This window comes from Polyodon spathula, chromosome 8 (genome assembly GCF_017654505.1).
Source record: "Polyodon spathula isolate WHYD16114869_AA chromosome 8, ASM1765450v1, whole genome shotgun sequence".
NCBI classification, from domain to species: Eukaryota; Metazoa; Chordata; class Actinopteri; order Acipenseriformes; family Polyodontidae; genus Polyodon; species Polyodon spathula.
In genome coordinates this window covers 19,655,175-19,666,854 of record NC_054541.1, presented here as the reverse complement: position 1 = coordinate 19,666,854, position 11,680 = coordinate 19,655,175, and the positions used below count along the sequence as shown (strand labels likewise).

Here is an 11,680-nt window from a genome sequence, read left to right as displayed (position 1 = left end):
ACCATAACCACTCCAGTTGCAGGCAAGAATAATAAATCGGCTCCTTCAAGGACCAGTAAATCCATCTCAGCTCAACATGTCTTTCCTCATCACACACCTGTTAAGTGAAACAGGCTTGTCAGCGAATGCTGCTCCCCTGCTGTTGGCGCTGCCGATCTACTTCACATCTCCACAGCCATTGTCTCCCCCACAGAAGTCCAGTCTTTGGCATGCCAAGCTCGAGTAGAGTAACAGAGTTTGCTCGAGTCAACTCACCTATTTGGCTTGAGTCACTTTGAGTCATTAATTCAATTGATTTAATTAGATTAATTTTACAGGAGATTAGCAATCTACAAGTAAAGGTCCACCATTAAAAGGTCCACAGTTTCTGTGTTGTGTTTTGTCTCCATTAAAGTGAATTGGATTCCTAGGTAATATAAATGGCTTAAAACAAATAGTAAGCCTACACAAAGCCTGCAGAAATACATTGTTAATGACTAAATCAATTTTAGTAAAGTAACCTGGAAAAAACTGGATAAAACTCATATTTTTTAAGAAAAAAATTGTAGTGAGGCATAAACCATCCCTCTCTTCCTCACAAGCTGTCTCATCTGAACTTGGTGTTTCGCCTTAAAACCAGGGACAGCTAATTAAAATTAGAACATTAGAAAATAATCAACTCCCTAGCTGATTCTAAACACTAGGGGGGGAAATACTTTAATTCACCTGGATAGTTTCTTTTAAAGAAATTATTCAAAATACTAACATTATGATTTATGTAACAATGTTACAAATTGAGTATCCTGTTCATACAGTTTCATACCTGTGGTGCTTATTTGTTGTGTGTTGTTTTGTATAAGTTTGAAAGTTTTATTTTTACAGTTATTCATTTTGAAAACCGTTGCCTGAAACCATTCAGTGTGGCACACAAGGTTTCAATAAAATTCAGACTTTTGCACTTTAACCTTGTATCCTGATGTCTTCCTGTTACAAACACCCTCCGGGCAGATCACACAAACATACAGTAGTTAACACTAGAACCACCGCGGTTATACTCATACCTAAAACTGCTGCCGGCAGGTATTACAATGGTTACATTTTAAACAACATCAATATTAAAATGAAAGACAAGCCCTGTGTGGCTCTCTCAGAGGTAAGGCTTAAACACAAATATAAGCTAATTTACAGTGTATGAAACAGGAGTCTGATGTATTTGTAAGATTATGGAATAAATTTCAGTTTTGAAACTAGTTGAAGGCAGAATCTCCACTCACAAGTTACAGTAGACAATCTGCGAAGAGACAAGGACATGCATCAGTGTCTCAAGAACAGCTGGATACTGGCAATTGGCTTTAGAAAGTATAATTAAACCTTTATGACAGACAGAATATGACTGCCAAAAGACAGTTCGTGTTTGATTAAACAACACCACAATTCCTACCGGCAGACATGTATCGCCTCATACAAGATCCACTCCTGAACCCCAGCTCAGGAACAGAAGAACCATGGCAAAGTGACCTGGAAATGCTGCCGGGTGTATGATGTTGTTTTTTGTTCAAAATAAAATCTGGTTTAAAAAAGTTTCCTTTGGAAATTACGGTCTTCTCACAAGCTTTTCCACTTGAACAGAACATATTAGAAATCAACCAATCATAGTGAAGTATTTGTCAAAATTCCAGTACATCTTATTATGTAAACAGATGTCATCCCGTGCATAGAACACGACAACTATTTCCAATAAAAAAAAACACACCCTGTACCTGGTACCTTTTGTAAAATGCAGCATCCTATTAACTGCACTTTCTTAAAATTTTGATGAGCTTGATTCTAGCTTCTCAGATTAAAATATTACCGAAAACGCTACAAACATTTAAAAACACGTATTTCTCTGGCTGTACTTTTTAATGAATACTATAGTTTGTGCAGTCAGAGCTCTCGCCCAAACTACACAAGATGACGTCTCTTCTACAATAAAAGACACTCCACCCACAACTTATTGACTTACATTATCCCCCGCTGGAGATGTAATCCTTTAAGAAAAGAATGTACAGTAGTGGAAACATACCTACAACATTACACTTCACACTTTTTTTTTTTCATATTTCAAACAATTATACTTTTTAATATATCTCAATTACAGTAAATTAACCTTTACTGAATAATCAGTTAAATTACTTTTGGTTTATAGAACATATTATGAATACATTAATGCATGTTATGGTGATCATGAAGGATTATGCATGTGGTTATACAGTGTAGCTTTTATGAATGCTACAAATAGGGAATATATGGGTCAGAGTGCCACTTGTTTCAGCTAAGCCACAAACGCTATAAAAGTGTAAAGAGAATGCCAACACTATAAAACTAGACTGGGGGATGCAGTCTTTTACCCCTGTTTTTCGGGGTTCAAACCGATGTATTGAAATGAGTTTGGTAATCTCAACCTCCTGAGGACTACCGAGACCACACAATTCATGTACTCTATGGTACGGTCTGCTTGAGAAAGGGGGGCTAACAAAGCACTGACTACAACATGCAAGGATGTAGTGCCATTGCAGCTTAATGCTGATGTGAACAATTCACAAGCAATGCTTTTGTTTTCATTTACCTTCTAAAATTATTCTTTGAGTGGTTCTGTTCCATCTTAAATTTAATTGTTTTCTCTATCTCAGAGAATTCAAAGACGTCAAATGATACAGTGGACTCTTCTAGCTCCATCGTATGGGACAGCAGGGATGAAAGTCACAGCCTCAAACTTCTAAATTAAATCAGCAATAACTTGTATGTTTTAGTTGCATTTCATTTTTGTCTTTGTCTGCATCCTTTTTTTTTTTACACCTTGCTGCTCAAAATTGCAAAAATATTTGCTGTGTGAGCAAGCATGCTCAATAGAGATTGTTGGTTCTTCTTTCTCCTTGTAACCTGATTCAATCATATTTGAGTGGTCCTGGGGCTAGCCCCTACTGAACTATGTGTCTAATTTTAGGGGAAGTTGTTCACACTGGTCACAGTTGGTCACTGCGCCAATGTAATGGATAGTTAAGCAGGTTAAAAGACCAGAAAGAAGCCAAGAACTGGGATGACACTGTTAGAATGCTTGGGGTAAAACAGGCTGCAGTTTATTCCAATATACCGTCAGTTATGGCCATTGTAGTAATCACTCTGTAATGTTTAAAAAGGTATTAACAGGTTTACAGAACCAAAAATGGATAATAATAATAATAATAATAATAATAATAATAATAATAATAATAATAATAATAAAAAAACAAACATGTCAAGAAATACTTCTCAAACTCTTGTAACACTGTGGCCCTGCAATGCAAAAGGCTGCTTGATATTGATCTCTAAATTACAAGCCTCTGACCTATGGTAGTAAGGAGAACATTAACTCCAGATGCTGAGCTTTAAACAAGAAGTGGTTGTCAGTGTTAAACGGTACTGTATGAATGCATGCCTCACTCTTACTTTTCCTGTGCACTTAAAGCAGGATACCAGGCTATGCTGTTCTGGGCAAACACCCTTCTAGTTGGTTTTAAATTTGCCAAAAGTAACAATGCATAATTTTATGGTTACATATATCTTACTTGTAGAAGAATAGGAGATTCTTATACCACAACCCACCTCGAAACACACAATCACTAATCTGGAATTGATTTTAGTAATTACTACAATTTTACCAATGTGATTTACAGAGGATTCTACAGTATTTTTAATAGCTTCAATGAAGATTTTATTTATATTTAATGCCATTAGATCATCTACATTTATTGTATTGTGTAAGAATTCATTATATTAGAAGCCTGTAGACATATAAATAATGAAAAGACTTGTATGAGGCTCTATTGATTGTTAATGGACATGACCTGCATATAAAGCTATGTCTATGTGTATGTTATGGTTTGTAGGGATGTTGCTCTAGAACTTATTTTTCCAACTTAGCTTTTTGGTCCCCATAGCTGTTCCCATGACCTGTTGATGATATTTGTTTTAAAGTTGAAATAGTTGTGCATATGAATACATTCAATTAGTTTGCCAATGATGCGAAGGAGAAATTTAAGATCATTGGTATCTTTTTCTAAGAATTTTAGACAGGCTGATATACCATTGTGATGAGGGACCTGCCCTAGTTGTTTCAGGTATGAGATATATTGAGTGTCATCTGGCAATGATTTTATGATGGTAGTTAGTTTTTATATATATATATATTATAATCGAGTACATTAGAGAGTTGACGGTCTGCTTCAGCAATGTAATCTGTAGTGTTTACTACACAACTGCAGCACCTCCCTTATCTGCTTGTTTAATTACTATATCTTGGTTATTATTTAATAGCATTTCTTTCAATATTAGAGATGTTATTAGGAATATCTAGTTGTTTTTGGATAATCTGAGAACTTACTTTCTGATGGAAGGTGGTGATGTAAGCTTCTAGGCTAGCATTACATCCACTTGGTGGTGTCCAGATAAAAGGTTTTAGTGTTGTTACTTCTGTTATATGGAGTTTGTACAGCAATGTTGTTGTCAGGTTGATGAAAAAACTTCTTTAGTCTGAAGTGTCTGAAAAATGCTTCTAAGTCTCCCCAGAATTATTTTTTTCATTATTTCTTTCCCTATATTATTATTTACTTTTACAATTTTTACATTTTATTTATAATGTATTTATTTATGTTGTCTTTGTTATTGTCATTGTTTATTATACAGCCACTCTCCTATTTTCTTTTTTCTTTGCATTAGAATTGTAGTGATTCAAAGTAGGTTATTTTTGTTCTGATGCAAGCTTTGAATGTAAACATCAATCTCTCTTTCCTACTTTCACCTGAAGAAGAGACCTTTGAGGTCTTGAAAGCTTGTGATTAATTATTGATAGTTAGTCCAATAAAAGGTATCACATCTCCTTCTCTTTGTCTATGAAAGATAAAGAAATGGTTAAATGCACCCAGGTGTTTTTCATAATGGACTGAAACAACTAAAGAAAGCAGCAAGACAAACATGGTCTTAAATTACTCAGTGACGAAGTTCCACATATTATTCAATAGCCTACTATGAATTCTACTGTACAATTAAACATGACTGTGTAACTGTAGTTTAAGAAAAAAAAAAAATCATACATGGTTTGGGATTACTGTTTCCTTTCCCAATAAACAAACTAGAAAATATGATTAAGATATTCAAATATTAAAGATGTAAGAAGAATAAAACAAAAGGTACATAGCTATAACCCTCTCAAAATTTTATAAACTAAATTCGATATATATATATATATATATATATATATATATATATATATATATATATATATATATATATATATATATATAACACACAGCCAAACAGCAAATAATTCTCAAACTCCAACCCATTTTTTGGGCACAGTGGTTTTGTGTGCACCACAGGTGCTAGTGTGGGTAGAACTCATTTCACTTTTGATTTGAATTTCCAGGGCTGAAATGCCTGAAAGGCTTGCCTACTGCGCCACCTAGCTTGCAAATCGAAACCTGTGATGTACAAAGTGAGGACCCACAATTTCCATATCGCCCTATCACTGTGAGGACATCCTCACTTGTACAGAGGCACACACACACACACACACACCCAAACTCATATATGTAATATGGGATCGTTTGATGTCAAGAGAGAAAAAAGATCCAGCCCCATTGGCAAAATTCCTTATTGTTAGGCAATAAATGATATCTTGATTAAATCTGTGTGTGTGTGTGTGTGTGTGTGTGTGTGATCATATATTCATAGTGTCTGCATTCATGATTCGTGATGACAAGCTCATGATGTCATAAATAGGGTTTAACCTTGTATAAATTTTGAAGATCTAACTTTCTTTAGAAATAAAGCAGACAAAAGAGCTTGAGATAAGCTTAATCTATATAGAGTGGCTTGTTTCTTTGTACAGGGCTTGACTTAATTAAAAAGCTTTTTTTCTTCTCAAATTATTTGGAACAGACTGAAAAGAAGATCACACATTTTTTTCTGCCAGTTCAAGTCTTGGAAGGCTATCCCTGGATTGTAAATCAAGAGGAGGAAAGAAGCTATAAACTAAGAGAAAACTCCAGTTTATAGAACCTTTTATAGATCTTGTGTCTGTAAGTTTTTTTTTCTTCATTTTACTAAGTACCATGATTATATATATATATATATTAATATATATATATATATATAATATATATATTAATATATATATACAAAAAGTGATTCACTACTTTTCAAAATATGTTTTTCACTACTTTTTTCTTTTGTTTTTTGGATGTACACAAAATTCAAAAATCATTTATTTTTTGATGTTTTGGACAACAGCCCTTCTTCAGCTGTGTAGAAAGAAAAGTAAGCAGAATAACAAATTAACTGCACTGTGTTTACTTTTCTTTCTACACAGCTGAAGAAGGGCTGTTGTCCAAAACATCCTAAAATAAATGATTTTTTAATCAGTAAAATATTTTGTGTATATCCCAAAACAACTGGGTGTGTGTGTGTGTGTGTGTGTGTGTGTGTGTGTGTGTATTGCTAGAGTGTGTTATAATACATTTGAATGGGATTGTTCTAAAAGAACGAAATCACATTTAAAATATAGGTCTGAAAGGAACTTTTATAAAAAAAAAAAAATGTTATAGAAGTTTAAAAAAAAAACATTTAGTGATAAAAAGAATGAACAAACATATAATTTAATGATAATTCAATGACATTGAAGCCCAGGAGAAATTATTTTACATAAATTTGATTGTACATTGTATTTGTGGTTGCTAAAGACTTGGTATCATACAAATACTCTATAATATAAATAAAAATATGTCCTACTTTTGTTTAACGGGGCATTGCAAGTTATACCAGCTGTCTTTAAAATGTGATTTGAGTTTTCTTTTTAAATGTCAAATAACATCTTTTATGTATAAACGCTGACCAGCATGTCAAAGCAACACAGAAATACCAGAGGGGAAAGTAAAACAACTTATGACAAAATTACTTTTTTAATTGGAAGTTATCCAATTCAATAAACTTTGCAGTTTCTAAGTGTGAAAACAGCCATAAAGATTCATGACTAGCAGTGAATGCCAAATGATTTGAATGGGTGTATTAATTTTGACAAAAATACTAAGCAAAACATGTTCATCTGTAGTTAAGAAAAATATTAGATATGTTGGACATTAAGATACACAAATATTGCTGTATCCCTCGTTAGACATAAATAGATAAAGACAGTCAGGAAGATAGGTACCACTCGTAAATTGTAGAAACACAACTAATCCGCTATATTTGGAGAGGCAGACAGACAGACAGACAGGCTGGCAGGCTGGCCAGCACACAGATGATAAAAGATAATAGCACTGTGTAAAATGACAGCATTACATTACCTTAGCTTCGCCTTGTCCAAGTCCCATGCCAGGACCAGTAAAGCTAGAAACTCACCCTGACTGAATACAAACCTGCAGCTGAAAGCTCAAATCACAACATACAGGTATGTATACTTCTCCCTAGAATACAACTACTATCTTCTGCCAAAACAGTTCAATAGCCAAAGAGCTTGCGGTAAGCAAAAGGTGAATGGTGGCCAGTAAAGGAGGGTGCAGTCGGCCACAAGGCTACCGCTGAAAAGCAACATCTACTTTATTATGGCAGCTCAAGCATTAAAACCGAACCCACCAGCAGATATTTCTGGGTGGCCATTTAACCATAGACTAGAATCCTTCTATTTCTTAATAGCTCCTTTGGTAGTAAATACTTGCTACTAACCACTCCAGCAGTTCATTATTCATTGCGAGAAAGTCTCTATTTGCCAAGAACATTGTCTAAACCAATTAAGGTCCAGCTCTTAATGTACATTCCAACTGGTCTACAGCATATCCGCAGGTTTAAACGTCGGCAACGGTGTGTTCGCTAGTGTGCGAAAAAGTAACAACATGATCAGATCTACATGCGGGAATTTGGGTGGGGGTGGGGGTGGGGGATTTGGACAAAATAAGTAAGAGGAAAAAAAAGCTGACTGTTTTTGTGCATGCTGTGCTCTGTGCCAAACACAGTAATTTACTACGAATCAAAACCAGCTTTCCTGGCAGATATTAGGCGCCGAGTTTTCTGCCAGGAAAAGTAGTTTTTTTGTACCTGTTTATACGCAGGTAAAGTAGACTTTGCAGAATGGAATTATATGAGGTATTTTTTTCCAGGTCAATGTGAAAGCATTATTTTCGATGGGAATTGCAAAAAGCAGACAATACGGAAGATGGTGGGAAGAGGAGAGGTATACGACTGCCTTTACATTACACCCCTAAATAATCAATTCCAACCACTAAACACTTTTAAAATAAGTGCCACTTAGGTGCTCATGTGCCACCTACTTAACCTATTTATTATACACACATTTTTTTGTTTTATGTATATATATATATATATATATACACATATATATTATTTAATATGAAGATGGATAAATACAGAATACTATAGTCCTGTAGTTATTCCACGAATGAGAATAGCCAAATAACCTGGATGAGCCCCTGAAGGGGTCGAGTAGGCTGTTTTCCCGGCTGGACTCATCTGTGAAATAACTGCAGGACTCTTTGAACGTTCATGCACTATTCTGTTTATGTAACAAGTACTATTTTTAAAAGTATGTTTAAACCTGAATAAATACAAGAAAAATTCTAAAATGAGATCCGGTAAAAAAAAAAAAAAAAAAAAATCATTCAGGACCACCAACTATGAAAAAGTTATTCAATGCTACATATCTCAACGCTTGTATAAGTATTACTACATCCCTGCATATACACTGATAGATAGATACAGTAGTCAGGGAGATACATAGGTAGCACTCCTTAGAAATACAATCTATTAAGTATCTTAAGAAGTCATGACTTTAGATGTTGTCACGCGACTACATCGTGAAACAGCAAAAAGGTCGTCCTTTTGGCAGCGCAACTTTAAGGGCAAGGTCATTTGCTTTCTCAGGATAAAAATAGCTGTAAAAACCCATGTAAACCGTAGCAGTAATTGTGCTTGTCGCTCACATGGTTTCTTAATCTCACCTAATCTCCAGCAGAAAGGCCGTACAAAACATAGACCCCCCACCCCCCCACCCCCAACACACACACACGCACGCACGCACGCACGCACACACGCACGCACGCACGCACACACACACGCACGCACGCACGCACACACACATATTTATGGGCACTAGCATCGCTGCGGTTATACTCATACCTACAACCGCTCGTACATTTTAAACACCATCAATATTAAAATGAAAGACAAACTATCGGATACAACTCAAAAGTTTTATTCAAGCACGTCAAATCAAACATCTGCACGGCCGAAACACCGTATTTAAATGAACAATTTAACATAGAAGGGTTTATTTTCTAACTTACCACATATAAAGCACTACTTCAAAAAATTAAAAACTATAAAAAAATAAACATTTCTAAATAAACTAGGTATATGCACATGCAAAACTGTAAAATCAAAAGTAATTTTTAATCTAAAATGAAGGTAACAATGATTTATCTTGCATGTGTGTCACTTGCAGCAATGAATCCAGGTTGAGCTGCTGCAGCTTTCTGATAGAAATGCTTCTGCTGAAGCGCTGTGGCTTGCTTCAACATAAAATCTCTTACCTTGGAATTTAGGGCTGCTAGGTACAGTGGAGATAACAACAGGCATGTATGTATAAAAATGAATATTGTAGGTTATATTCAAAATAAAAACGTATTGTAAAAGGCGGTTCTAGTATTAATGAAATGTAACACACACACAAACACACAAAAATATTAATTCTAAATAGTAAAACTTGTAGAAATTACATTTTATATAATTTTGTGTGTGTGTGTGTGTGTGTGTGTGTGTTGGAAAGGTAGCCAGACAAACAAGTAGCTAATGCGTGGCGTAATTCAAAATGTGTGAGACATGTGAATTCATTTCTCTTGTTAAATGTTTTTAGCTTCATGGCAATGCATGAAGCTCTCCTCAGGATATTCAGAGCTGTTCTTTTCTTACTTAGTAAGCAGACATGGACATTTCAATATCCCCTCCCCTAAATGACTATGAATTGAATAATCTGCTTAAAGGCTCCTAAAAGGTACGGAAAACAGGTTGTGAGGAAAACTGTCATGACTTGTGCATCTAAATGCATCCAATATTGGGCAAGTGCATCTCACATTATTGATATAACACTGTGCTAATTAAACAACATGCCAGGGCTTCATATTTTTCATAATTCTGTCCACCAGAACACATTTCCATAAATTAGTTTACCACAAATGATTTATCCCAGTGTGTGGTCATAATCAGTGTGTGGTCATAATAAATGTCCTATTGAATTTTAATAGTTTTCTATTAATCTTAATGGGGGGGGGGGGGGGGGTTGCAAAATAAAACAGGGCCCTTTGTTTAGCAAGGTTCTGAAAAAAAAAGCTCTCATAAAAGTAAAAAATAAATGTAACATGCCATGGAGTGATTTGATGGTTTAATCTGTGGAAGCATTAATATCCAGCGATGTTTAAATCAATTGAGTCAATCCTTTGTGTATTGTGGGGCTAAACTGTTCTAAATCCCTCATCAATATCTTTCAGCTGCAAAATCCCATTGTCACTTTAAACTTGGAACATCATTGAAATTTTGGTATCGAAACGGTATAAACTAATACATACTGGTTATCGATTGGAGTGCTATTGTACCATATCAGTGCAAGCTTGTTATCAGGTCCACAGTTCTGAGCAGTATTTGTTCCAAACCAATAGCGTTGCCATTGCTGGCAAAGCTGTGAACAGCTAATTGTTCTGCTAAGGTTTCTTCTAAGGTATTATGATATCGCAGTGGGGGTAATAACTAGATAACTGAAATCTGCTTAAAAAGCCCTCTGTGCCGGCTTAGTAACTAAAATAAATAAATAAATAGCTTTAGAAGTCACGTGCATGTGTTATCTATAAAATACTGACAGCTGTAAACTGTGTTCCTGCCAGTTTGGTGGCATCTCTGTCGTTTTGCTTAATGCCTATACTAAAGATTTGTATGCCTGCCTGTATCTCAATGGCAGGGTTACCATAGGACTCCACGTAAACTAGGACAGTTAATTCTGGTACATTTTGTATGTTAGCCTATTGTGTGGTTCAGGAGGTGGGAGCTGGGCTCCACCTTATCCTTTCAACTCTTATCATCAATCAAATCTCTTTCCTATTTAAACAATTAGTCACACCCTATGTAGTGTCTTGTGTTCTTTCGTTTGGTTGTGAACATAAGCGGATTGCAAGACCGACAGCAATTTCTTTCTGTGTAAAGAATGAAAAAGTAACAAATTAAGTATGTCATGCTTACCGCACAACTCTTCCTTGGATTCGGAGGGCGCTGAAGATCACTTCTTGGAACATTCTCCGACAGGATCTGGTCAGCCCACCACTCTGATCTCTATCAGGTGTCTCAGTAACATCCAAACAGGTGGCTCCCGAGCAGGACAGCATACTACTACCCACGGCATAAGGAGTCAATCTCCATCGATCAAAACAGCTCTAGGCCAAGGATACATCTCCAGAGAGAGTGAACTTTCAGGACTGGACTCTTAAACTCATAAAGATCCTCCTCAAAAATGGCAGGGAGCAATCGTGAATCTCTTTTCATTTTCTATTGTAATTCCATCTCAGCAGAACAAATTTTTCCACTCAAAAAAACTCCCCAGTCGAGCTCGGCTGTTCAGCAGGTCAGA

At 35.6% G+C, this 11,680-nt stretch overlaps 1 protein-coding gene across 1 annotated transcript in view; it reads left to right on the top strand.

Annotated features, from left to right (window-relative positions):
* The first annotated feature begins 5,839 nt into the window (after positions 1 to 5,839).
* LOC121320231 (parathyroid hormone-related protein-like) overlaps positions 5,840 to 11,680 on the top strand; it is a 45,095-nt gene continuing 39,254 nt past the window's right edge. Inside the window, exon 1 of the mRNA XM_041258485.1 lies at positions 5,840 to 6,077. The gene's annotated coding sequence lies outside the window, so the exon portion shown is untranslated. The remainder of the gene's footprint in view (positions 6,078 to 11,680) is intronic.